The sequence below is a fragment of the Coturnix japonica genome, unplaced genomic scaffold (assembly GCF_054131305.1).
Source record: "Coturnix japonica strain WE unplaced genomic scaffold, WE-NBRP24 Scf041, whole genome shotgun sequence".
In the NCBI taxonomy this organism is placed as follows: domain Eukaryota; kingdom Metazoa; phylum Chordata; class Aves; order Galliformes; family Phasianidae; genus Coturnix; species Coturnix japonica.
In genome coordinates, this window is record NW_028188944.1 from 2546898 (window position 1) to 2559829 (window position 12932).

Sequence of the window (12932 nt, forward strand, 5' to 3'; positions counted from 1 at the left end):
TTCCTGAAGTCTGCTAATTAGTTCATTCATAAGGGGTTTACTTTCCCCTTTGCCATATACTAATGCAAGTGCACTGGCATGCTTTTCTGGAGCTGCCTTTGTAAAGTCACGCCACATTTGTCGTGGAACACGGACTGTTTCAGGATCATGTAATTGGTTTGGATCGTTACGATTGAACTCGGGGCTGTATAGCATTTCCACCAGAGCACTTTCTCTCAAAAATTGAATACCTTTCTCAATATCAGTCCATTTCTTTTTCTCAGGCTCCAAGTCCCGTTTAAAGGGGAATCTATCTCTTACCGCTATCAACATCCACTTCCAGAGGGTTTAGGACTGATCTTGGCATGTGTCAATACCTCTGTCCATACGTGAGTCCCTGGAAATGCTACCCAGTTGGCGAGCTTCACTGCCATCGAGCCATGCACTGTTGGCACCATTGTCCCAGCAGCGAAGAAACCAAGTGACCATATATTCTTTTGGCTGACATGTGAAATCCTTTCTTAGATCTCGAATTTCACTCAGTTTAAAAGATCGATCAATAATGGTTGTAATACTTTGCTCGCCTTTGGCTCTATCAAGAGTCCCAGGTGTTGATGGTGGCAACTGTGTTGATGAGGCTGCCCCATCTAGAAGTTTGGACTCGAGAAATTCTCGTAATGAAAATCTAACTTTTGGCTCCTCTTCTTCTTCTAACTCTGACTCTTGTATTATTTCCTCCAGGTAACCCTCCTTCTTTTTCCTCTCTCCTAAATTCCTCTGCTCCTCTAACATCTTCTTATACTCCTCTAACATCCTCTGCTCCTACAACTTCCTCTGGTCTTCTGACTCCCCCTGCGCTCCTGAGTCCCCCTGCTCTCCTGAGTCTCCCTGCTCTCCCGAGTCCTGCTCTCCTAACTCCCTCTGCTCTTCTAACTCCTTCTGCATTTTCTCTAACTGAGTTGAGACTCGTTTTGGTTTTCGCCCTCTTACAGGGGCAACCAACATTGTATCTGGTGCCCCCAGTGGTTTGTTAAGTTCGAGTACATACGGTTCAGACTTGAGGGTGTTGCATTCTGCCCTGAGGATGTTATAACTAGACTGGAGGGCGTCGTGCTTGCACTTGAGGGCGTTGCACTCTGCCCGGAGAGTGTCATACCTGGACCGGAGGTCTTTGTGGTCAGACTGGAAAGCGTCGTGCCTGATCTGGAGGTCGTCGTACAAAGACCAGAGGGTGTTACGATTGGCTTTGAGGGCGTTGTAGTCGATCATGAGGTCAGTGTACAAAGAGTCAATAGCGTCATGCTTGAACTGGAGATTAACGCACTCAGATTGGAGGGCATCGTGTTTGGACTGGAGAGCGAGGCACTCGGATCGGAAGGTGTTGTGCTTAGACTGGAGAGCATTATACTCAGACTCGAGGGCGATGTGCCTGGCCCGGAGAGTGTTGTGCTCAGACTGAAGGGTATTATGCTCTGACCGGAGGGCGTTGTGCTCAGACTGGAGAGTGTCGTGCTCAGACCGGAGGGCACTGTGCTTGGACTGGAGAGTGTCATGCTCGGACCGGAGGGTGCTGTGCTCAGACTGGAGAGTGTCGTGCTCAGACCGGAGGGCACTGTGCTGGGACTGGAGAGTGTCATGCTCGGACCGGAGGGTGCTGTGCTCAGACTGGAGAGTGTCGTGCTCAGACCGGAGGGCGCTGTGCTCGGACTGGAGAGTGTCATGCTCGGACGGGAGGGCGCTGTGCTCGGACTGGAGAGTGTCAAGTTTGGATTGCAGGGAGCTTTTCTCATTTCGGAGAGCCTCTCCCTCATACCAAAACGTGTCTCTTTGATATAGGAGATCTTTTCTCTCAGCTTCAAAAGCTTTTTCTCTCTCTACCTTGTCAGCCCAAAGTCTTTCTCCCTCAGCTCTATGACTCTCCTTCGCATACCAGAATGAGTCTCATAGATACAGGCGGTCTTTTCTCTCAGCTCTAAGACTCTCATTCTTGGCCCTGAGACTCTCTCTCTCAGCTTCAAAAACTTCCGTTCTGTCCTGTCCCAGTTTGGTCCGTTCCGTTTAGTCCGGTCCTGTGGTTCCGTTCCCGCAGCAGAGCCCTCAGCAGGGCCGGCAGCCCCATGGAGTCGCACCACAGCTCCCATATAGGGCCGTGATCCCTTATAGGGCCCTGATCCCATAGGGGGTCCTGATCCCATATAGGGCTGTGCTCCCTTATAGGGCCGTGCTCCCTTATAGGGCCATGCTCCCTTATGGGGCCATGCTCCTCTATAGGGCCCTGATCCCATATAGGGCTGTGATCCCTTATAGAGCCATGCTCCCACAGCCGTCCATGCTCCACTATAGGGCCGTGCTCCCGTTGCCGTCCGTGCTCCATTCCCGCCCCCAGCCCCGTCCCCCACCTCCTTTATCCCCCGACTTCCCCCTTTATCTCCCCCCATTGGAGCCGCCTCATCTGCCCTGTGGGGCGGCGGCATCTGGGGCTGCTGCCGTGTGGGGTTGGTGGTGCTGCTGTGGGGTGGGGCTGGCACCGGGGGAGCGTTGGGTGGGGGGCACCTCATGGGGATTGGACGAGCTCGGGACGGGGAACGAAGGCACTTGGCGACGGGGAAACTGCTCCTCAAAGCCTTCACCGACGAACCTAAAATAAGGGCACAAGCAAACCGGTTAACCCCTAGTAATCTTTGTGCACGAAGGCCGAACGAAGACCCACGGGGTGGGTAAGTATAGGCCGGTGAAGCCGTTTGGTTGGGGTTGGGTTCCCCGGGGCACAACGACTGAGACATCCAATTGCGGGCGAAGCGAGTGCCGACCCCTCGGTAGTGCAGTTCCCACATCCCGCGAGGTACTGGGCGACGAAAAGGGGGAAGCATGTGTGTGCATGTGTGTGTGTGTGTGTGTGCGTGTGTGTGCGAGTGTGTTTGCGTGTGTGTGTGTGTGCGTGTGTGCGTGTGTGTGTGTGTGCGTGTGTGTGTGTGCGTGTGTGTGTGTGTGTGTGTGCGTGTGTGTGTGTGCGCGTGTGCGTGCATGTCCGTGTGTGCGAGTGTGCGTGCGTGTGTGTGTGCATGCATGTCCGTGTGTGCGAGTGTGCGTGTGTGTGTGTGCGTGAGTGTGTGCGCGCGTGTGCGCGTGTGTGCATGACTATGGAAAAAGAAAAGATGATACAAATGGGAATTTGGGAAAATGAAATGGGAAAATGGACATTACCTGATGGATGGGTGGTTTTACCAAAATCAGTAGCTATGAGGGTGTTACGGAGGTTCCATGTTACATTGGGGTACTCAGGCCTTAGTGTATCAGTTTGCCAATAATTATATGTGTACAGGGCTATAGAACATAGCAAAGGGGATTGTTAATGGATATATGACTTGCTGGAGGGTGAATGCAAAGAATATGAGAAAAAGAATCCCAGGAGGGCGTGAATTGGCTTATCGACCCTTCGCAAGGATCCAGTTGGACTTTACTGAACTCCCTAAAACTGGGAGATATAAATATTTATTAGTGATTGTAGACCATCTTACAAACTATGTTGAGGCATTCCCTACGGCAAGGGCTACAGCACAAACAGTAGTGAAGATACTATTAGAAAATATAATTCCTCGATATGGAATTAGAGAAGCAATAGATTCTGACAGGGGACCTCATTTTGTGTCAAAGGTTACACGTGACACAATGAAAACTCTAAGGATTAAATGGGAATATCATACTCCTTGGCACTCTCAGAGATCTGGTAAAGTAGAACGAATGAATGGGGAAATTAAAAAACAACTTAGAAAATTAATGATAGGAACTAAGACATCTTGGATAAAATGCTTGCTGTTAGCTCTGTTAAATATATGTGTGAAGCCCAGAACTGATCTGGGAATTTCACCTTTTGAAATGCTGTATGGTATGCCCTATAATCTTGAAATACCTCTTGGTCACCCCCATTTACAAGATGATCAATTAAAATCTTATACAATTAATGAATGGGTGCAAGGAACTACAAGAAGGATCTGATTGCACAGCTGTCCCCATTGGAGATAGCAATCCATAGGATACAGGCAGGGGATGAGGTCCTAATAAAAACTTGGAAAGAAGCTACACTAACACCACAAGGGGAAGGTCCCTATGTTGTTTTATTTACTGCAGAAACAGCTATTCGAACCGCAGAGAGAGGATGGACTCATGCCAGCCGTGTTAAAGGACCCATCGGTGACGAGAAGTGGGAGGTAGCTCCCAGGAGTGACGACCTGAAACTCACACTGCGACAAGCCCAATGGGTATTCCAGGTAAAGGCTTCCCCTGAAGAACACTACTGCTGCTGAGAAGAACTAAAAAAAACCCTGGGGTGTAAGTGACTTGCGGAATCAAACTCTATAACACATAGATGGGTTATAAAGCAGGTATGTTTATTCTAGCGCTGGGTGCAAGCGGGATAGCTCCACCAGACTTTCACACGGACTTGTAAAATCGTGACACAGATATAGGTACATCTCATACATAGTCAATGATTTCTCAGAATTCTGATACATATTCAATAGTTGTTTAGCATGCAGACCCCCTCTTGTTCTTATCAGGGGGATGCAACTCCTCTTCTGGTATTTACAACATCTATTCTCCTTCTTGCCTGATGTCTTCCGTGAGGTCTCACTCCTTATCTGCATCCTTCCTGCTCTCCCAGGCCCCTTGTTTCCTTTAAACAAAGAGGGAAGGAAGGGAGGGGTGCTCTGGGGGGGAAATGGGAGGGGTGGAGGAGGGTTGATGTCAGACTGTGAAATCAATTTTTTTAATCTTAATTCTGCTTCAGAAACAACATCTGATTCCCACGCTCTCTGCTTGGTATTTTGTCTTTTGATGCAAACACGTAAGCCCCATTGGTGCCTGGTTCAGCAGTTCAGCTTCCTTTGCGCCCTTTGCCTGGTTGTAGGGAAGGTGGCAGGCTCTGATTCAATGAGGGTGTTGTATGGACACAGTATTTATCGCCATGTATCCAAAGGTGCAACAGTTTCTGGAAACCCAGGTGGGATCCTATAGGTGATGGTTCTCTCGCCACCAAGCATCCAGTTGTCAGCAGTGGGTGAGTTTACTGGGACTTTGGGGATGGGAGGTGCCAACTAGCAAGCCTTCAATATCTGCTACTAAAATCAGGCTTTGAAGCATGTTACACATGGGAAATACACTTGGTGCAGGAAAGGGGATTTCCTTAGCCATCAAAAAAAGATGAAACTGCAGATCTATCAACAAAAATGTAAGCACGTGACACTTGACTTGGCGGGTCTGTGGGAAGGTCAGCTTCTCCGTGTTTGTATTTCAGCCATCATCCTCCACACTGGAGAGGATTTATCCGCTTGGCTTGCTTAATTGCAGCACGTTTCACACGCGTGGATAACCTGTGCATATTGCGTCACTACCTCTGTGGCCTGAGGTGGTGCACCAAGCTGGAAATAATGCCTTCTTGGGGTTGTTGAAGCTCTGCAAAAGTTTGCCAAGCAAAGTTGTGGATGCTCCATCCCTGGAGGTGTTCAAGGCCAGGCTGGATGGAGCTCTGGGCAGCAAGACTCTGTGGGTGGCATCTCTGCCCGAGGCAGTGGGGCTGGGGTTCTGAGTTCTTCACTGTCCCTTGCAAGCCAAGCCATTCTATGATTCTGCATTTCTATGATGTAAGCACCAGCCCCACAGCCCTGGTGCAGTGCATCACAAGAGCAGCAGCCTGCGGGGAGCCACCACCCGGAATCACAGAGATGTGAGGTCACAATGCCCCATCCTATGACTGTGCTGAGCTGCGTCATGAGCTCACGAGGCCTGGCCGCAGGCTTGGCTCAGTGCGACACTCACTGTGGCTGCAGCGGTGGTGTTGGAAGCGTGGTGCAAGTGTGGGGGCGGCCATGGACCCTGCCCGCCTTGTCCTCTTCCTCCTATTGGTGGCCATGAGTTTTCAGGAGAGCTGTGCTGCTCCGTGGCGAGCACGGGGAGCAGGTGAGTGGGTAGAGATGGGACCCAAACTGATCAGCGCTGGGAGCAAGAAGTCAGGCTGTGTCCCCACCGCCCTGTAGTACACTTGCCTGGGGCCTGCCTTCCATGGGGGTGTTGCTGGGTAGGGGGTGATGGGCAGCACTGCAGGAGCCGGGCAAGAGCCCGTGGCTGCGCTGCTCCCCAGGGCTGGCTCCAGCCATGCCAGGCTGTAGCTCTGCTAATTGCTGGCTGCAGCACAGCCTTCGTCCTGGGAGATGCCCGGGGAGAGTTCAGAAGAGGCGTGCTGGGCGTGCATGAGCATTTCTGCTTCAGGCTCATGGCACTCCCCAGTTTCCAAGCCAGAGCCCCAGTCCACAGCCCAGGGGAAGAGACAGGTGTGCTTTCCTCCAGTGCTTCAGTGTGATCTTGCTGTCCATCAGAGGCCTCCCAGTAAGAAAGCCCTCGGGGGCTGCATCTTCTTCCACGTAATCTGTGAGAGATGTGGCACATGGCCCGGAGAGAGCACTGCATACGCTGCCAGGTGCCAGCCTACGGGTCATCCCGTCCACCCTGCAACTTTGGAAATCATGACCTGAGTTATTCTCCACATCCAGTTACTGAGGGAGAAGGAGATCACACCATATAGTGTATATAAGTGGGAACTTATCTCATCTGTTCTTGATTCTAGATGATGAGCTTCGTGCTCCCTTTCCGGATGCTCCTTTGGATCCGGACTTCATGCCTGTGCCTGGGGGACATCCCAGGGGTAAGTTGTGAGTGTCTGTTTTCATTGGAGGCTGAAATGTTCATGCTCTCAGGCTTCATTTCCCCTGTATGCTCTTGCTCTGCTACTCAGTTGATGCTGTAGTGTGTGACTAAAACTTTTCATGGGTCTTTGGTTGCAGAAGTGCCCCCAGTGTGGGCCTTGCCCGGTCATCGGTTTCCTCCTGTGCTGGAGCCCAGCTGGAATCCCAGCAGTGAGTACTCTGTCTTCACTGACTTGGCTGGCTCGCCGCTGACCTTCAGATCTTCATGCACATGATATTTAACTTCATACATTCTGTTAAGGTCCGGAAAGAGAAGAGGATGAATCCAAACGAGGAAAATACTCTCAGGGCTCATCCCGTCTCCTGAAGCGACTGCTGAAGGAAATGGAGAAGGCAGAGCGTGGTGGGTATACTTCAGTCTGTTCACTGTGGGACCTGGGAAGCTGAGGTGTGATATACAGGTGTGGGCAGGCTGTAGCCTGCACAGCAGGAAGGGATGGGTCAGAGCCGTGCTGCAGCCGTGTTCCGTGTATCACCTTGCAGGTGCTGTCAAGCACCAGAGCTGGTCTGCTGCCAGATGGTCTGCATCCAGCCAAGACCCAGAGGCAGCTGCTCCCCCAGCACAACCATTACTTGTCAGAGCTGCTTTGTGCAGTCATTGGCACCCAGATGGCAGCAAGTGGCAAAGTGGCAAGCGCTGTGCTTCTGTTCATCCAAAGCCCTCCGTGCAGCTGAGCAAGTTCAAGGCAGGAGGAGCATCCCGAGCAGGGTTGGCTGCCTTTGATAATGCTGAAAATGAGGTGGAGATGCTAATTCTGAGGGCTTGGACTGTGTGTTAGAGCTTGGATTTCAGCCTGCAGCTACCTGGCTGTGATGGGCTGGTGACAGCACAGAATGTGAGGGCCTTGCACAGGAGCTGATTCCTCAAGAAGTGTGAGGGAGTCAGCATTGTCCAATAGCTGGGAGGGCCCAAATGCCCTTGGGTAACAGAGGGGCTCACAGTGTACTTGGGGGGGGGCCTGGACTTTACCTGAGTTCGGTATTGGAGAAGCTCAGTTTTTGATGAGGGCACGTGACATCCCAATCCTACTGCCTGCTTTCTTTCTAAAGGAACGGACCAACAAATTGAGCAGGATGCACTCCAGGAAGGTGGATATCCCACACTACCGGTCCCGGATGCACTGCAGGAAGGCGGATATCCCACACTGCCCGTCCCGGACAGAGGAATGCAGGCAGCACCAACCGGCATGCCAGGTAATTTCTGTCCTATGATCATACGGTGTCATGAACCAGAGTCACTGCGTGCCTGCAGGCTCTTGCTGCCAGCTCTTGCACACCAGGTCAGCAGCCAGACCTGAGCGTGTGAGCATAGAGCACATGTAAAAGAAGCCAGGGGTGGCTCTCTGAAAATGGCTGGCCTTCGTGGGGTGTGGAGAGTTGTTCCAGCAATGTGCCAGAGAAGGTACTTGCAGACCTCTGTGACCCTGCTCAGCTCCCACCGCTCCCAGATCGCAGAGTTTGCCCTTTTGGAACGAAGCCACCTGAGGGTGATGAGCAGGGTCATGTGTGCTAGGAGCCTGCAGGAGTGTTTCTCCCCGAGGCTGGCTCTGGCTGTGCCCTGTGCTGGCTGAAGCCTGACCTTCAGCCTGGGGGGCGTCCCACAGGGGGAGCTCAGGACACGCATGCCGGGAAAAGCGTGAGGGATTCTGCTCTGTAGCTCTCCCCACGGACCAAGCCCAGACCCCAGGGTACAGCCACAGCTCTCGGCCCAGAGGAGGACACGGGTAGTGCCTGTGCAGCCTCTCCATACCCAAAGAGAGGTGGAAGCAATCCTTCTTGTCCTCCGGTGCTTCGGCACCAGAGACGGAGGCACCCACTGACAAAATGACCTCTTGGGTCCATGAAGCACACTGAGAGATTATCTGTAGCGCAGCTGAAGGTAACGTGGGACATTGTCTCATTTCTTCCAGGGATGAACACAGGCAAAAGCACAGAGGCTGCTGCTCACACATCTGTGCGGAAACGCCACATTCCGGTGACGGTCTCAGCGATGCTGCTGCCTGCGCTGGTGCTGGCCGTTGGTGTTGTGATATGGGTGCTCAAAGACTACCTGTGAGTTGGCCTTTCCCCAGAACACCTTATTGCTGCATTTGGCAATGAAGCATTTGTGGTGCCAGGATCCTGGACGGCCAAATCAGCCGCTGGCAGTACACTGCCAGGACTTAGGTTGCAAAGTCTTTCAAGTTTCCCCTTATTTCCTGTCACTGAGTAGTGCTTTCTGAAACTCATTCTCACAGAGCACGCAAAGGGGAAAAGAGAGCAGCAGAAGCAGCAGATGGAGCTGGGGAAGGCAACGAGACAGATTCTGACCCAGTCAAACAAGAATCTCCGTAATAGCTCCAGTCCGTTCCATTCTGCCATTGAAGAGGCCCGAAGTCTTCAAGGTCATCTGGAAGACCAGGAGCTTGAACTGAAAGCCATGAAAGAGATCCTTGGGAACAGTCCTGAGTGCTGCCTTCTGTCAGAGGACGGCCCTGAATGTGAGAGCAGAGCTTTTGTCCATCCTGCATACTCCAGGACAGGTATCACCAGCAGTTTGAAGATTCTTAGCTCGACACAGCTACATTCCTGTTGAGGGTCCTAATGAGGACCCAGAAAACGAGCTTCCTCTGACTGCCGGACAAAACGTAATGTCTTTGGAGATGTGGGTGAGAATGGCTGGTTTCAGGGAGAGCTGACAGATGGCACAAGAGGACTGGTCCCTTCCAATTTGGTTGCGGAGCTTTCAGTTGATGAACTGGATACACCTGGAGATCCTGTCAGAATTCCTGCATTGCTCCATCTGCAAGACTACCATTGCTCCACTCAATGGAACAACTTGATGTTGAGCAGAATGTGGTTGAGCTCCTTCGGGAACTCTCTGAGGCGACTGACAGCAGAACTGCATAGCTTTATTGTATATTAAAAACAACCAAACAACTGTCCCCTCCCTCTCCCTTCCCCTCGCACCCCTCCCCCCCCTCCCCCCCCCCCCAACCCCCTCCCCCCCCCAAAAAAAAGACAAAAAAAACCAAAAAAAACCCTAAAAAACCAACAAAAAACAACCCACCCTCAATAAAACAAAAAACCAAAACCAATTAAAATCTCAACGCTGTTCTTTTTCTGGGATACACTGAGGTGACGCTTCTTCTAGCTTAGACTTTGCAATGAGTTTGTGTCACGGAGTTCTCTCTAGAGCTCACTCGGTGACAGTGGGAACAAACCCAGGGAGAGAAGGAAAAAAGAACCTCCCCTCTCTAACAGCGCGGTGTGGCGCGGCCAAGAGCGGAAGGGAAGGGAGATTGTGAATGGGTCTAGGAGGGAAAAAATGAAAAAAACCCAACGATCTGAGAATGAACAGCAGTTTAATGAACCCAGTGACACTAAACAACAACGATGTTGCAGAACGGCGGGAGAAAAGCAGACGACCACACCTGTCATTGACATGATCAGCGAATCTCGTTTATTCCTTGGCTGCTTGTACCTTTATAATACGGATAATTAGCTCATACATATTGCAAAAGTGGAGCTCATCATTGGTTCCCAATTACATACCATCCCCGAGAATCTTAACAGCTTGTTGTTATCATCCTGAAAGATACTCCCTTGCTGAGTTCCCAGAACCATGGCTAGTTTCTCACCATCACAGGGCATCCTGATGTTCTCACTATCCTTGCAGGTGTTATGGCTGCTTGATTAACCGCACCGTGTTTACGACCCTTCTCAGCTAACTAGCTGTAAAAAACACTCTCTACAGGACCCCACAGATTACCTTCAGAATTCAACAGTTAGTTCTGTTTCCTTTCTGAGTGCATAACAACCTGAGCAAATGAATTGAATGACGTGGCTTGTTAGTCTGGTACAAACTCTGCTGTACACTGGAACTTGGTCCATTTGTAAGCAGGACTTTGTCCATCTCTGCAGGACAGCAGAAAACCCTTTGTGCTAATCATGATGCCAAGAAGCAGAATGCGGCAAATGGCAGATGATCCAACTGCTTCAGGTGTTCATTTCCTTAAAACTGAGAATAATTTTGGACTGAGAGCTTGTAAGCAGAACGGAGCTCTTAAAGCTGTCAGAGATTATTTCTGCACTGTTCAATTCTATCTGCATAACATACACAGGATCTCAGAACTGCGTTGCTTGAACTGGTGGAACTTGTTGAAGTGAACTGGGATGTGCAAGTTTTAGAACTTAGTCAGAATGCAGTAAAAAATGGATAATCTCATGAGTATTAAGGTACAGGATTGCTATTTCTGCACTGAATTTGTTTTTATTTTACATGGCTGTGATCTGAAAGTTGCTTGAAACGCAGGCACCTAGGCACTGTTGTGTAACTGAATTTCACACATGATAGGTCCTGAAATATCCTGGAATCAAAAACTCTGACTTGTTTTAAGTCTGCTTCTTGACTATAATCAGGGTCATAGTGTCTGTGTGCAGTGTTTCTTTCCCTGTAATGCACCACATCATTTCATTTTGGGAATATTGAAGGAAATGGACTATGTGCCGTAACTGTTGTTAGAACAAAGTATGTCTGGTGTGATCTTATGCATAGGTTCTGTAACTGCTCTTCACAGCTCAGGTGTTTGACCTTCTTTTTGGTGAAGTGATGAAATACTGCTGGTTTCTATTTGTGCTTCTAGGCACCTTGAAGCTCTTAGGAATAGAACAATTGTCTCCAGTTCTTTTCAGTGATATCAGTAACAGCTCGAGTGCTGCTGCCCACTAGGTAGACCCAAAGAAGCGGATTACAGTGAAACAACACATGAGCTGGACCTGCATGAGGATCACTTTCAAGACAGTGGCTCTGTTGCTTGAAGCCTATTTGCTTCTTCCTGCCGCCACTCTATTACCAAATATCAACAACCTCTTGCATGATTCAACCTGCAAACGTTTGACACTAACCCTTGTGTTTCTATGCCTTCCTAGGTGATTCGAGCCCTTGTCAACCCCAAAGATCCAAACCAAGTAGTGACGTGCAGTGTGTTTCCATCAATGGAGAGTTCTTATTAAGCACAAATCGCTGCAATTCGGATGACAGCCTTCCACATGGTAACAGTAATGGACACAAGGGGCTCATCCACGTTCATGCTCTCATATCTCCTGGCTCTGCTGAAGATGCTGATCTGAGCCTGCCAGACACAGCAGTCACCTGCCTGGATTGTGACCCAGTGCCTTTGCAGTGCTGCCCATCCCAAGCACAGCCCGAGTGCCCCAACAGCAGCACCACCATGCAGGAGCAGGGCAGCATCAGTGAGGTGAAGCTGAGCATCTTAGATGGGGACTTAGAGTCAGGCTGCCAGTCCCAGGCACCAGGCAGCAGCACAAGCTCTGAGCCACTCTCATCTTGACAAGAGGAGTCCCATCTTCACCCTTGACCTCTCAAGCCCTCCTGTCTTTTATTGAATAAAGTCACTCATGCTCAGTCATCGCCTTGACTGCATTCCGAGTCTTCATTCACAGGGATTGGGATGAATGCAACAAACAGCAAGGCAGCTCAGCTTGCAACGCTATGGCTGTGGGGTTCGTGCAGGCAGAGCTCTGGGTTCCCATTTTGCCTGGCTTTGGGATGTCAGCAGCAAGATCTCTACCATTTTGTATGGGAGCAAATAATCTCTAGCATCCAGGTTGCTGCTCATGATAATCCCAGTCTTCCTGGCTGTTGCTTTGTGATACCTTTCAAAGCCTTTTGATACTCTTTGATGCCTTGGCTGCTCCCTAACACCTCTGTCCTCCTGCCATGTTGACTCATGTCTCCCACTTTGAAGCTGGCTTTGCAGATCATCTACAGCCCTGTCATCATCACACTGCAGCAGGAGGTGCTCACCTGGCCCAATGTCTGGCAGTGCTGCTTGTTCTGCAGATGAGCAGCTGCCTCCTCATCTCTTCAGCTACAGTAGTTTTTCTCAGGGAAGTTAGATGCAGTCATGCTCCTCTGGATTTGGTGTGTTAAATCCATGCTGCATGGCAGCAGTCAGTGCAATACAAAGGTGTTCTGTGTGCCACAGCATTTCTCCAGGGGCTGCCAAAGGTAGAAGCACAACACAGCACCATCCTTCTGACAGTAATGTCTGTGAGTGTTAGACATGTGAGCACTGCATCATCCCCAGCGTGTCAGTGCTTTTCCACACCCACCTGACTCTCACACTCTGCACTGAATGTAACTATGCTCTTATGGAGACAAATGCTTTCTGTCACATCCTCCATCCCTGC

The 12932-nt window shown here is 50.4% G+C and overlaps 1 long non-coding RNA gene across 2 annotated transcripts; it reads left to right on the forward strand.

The window, feature by feature from the left end:
* Positions 1–2571: 2571 nt before the first annotated feature.
* Positions 2572–6667, forward strand: LOC146752777 (uncharacterized). 2 transcript variants are annotated; one of them, XR_014940382.1, is made up of 3 exons: positions 2572–2696; positions 4108–4247; positions 6599–6667. It is a non-coding gene; the product is annotated as an uncharacterized LOC146752777 (long non-coding RNA). The 2 variants fall into 2 exon arrangements; XR_014940381.1 differs by lacking the exon at positions 6599–6667 and adding an exon at positions 5273–5959.
* Positions 6668–12932: the final 6265 nt, after the last annotated feature.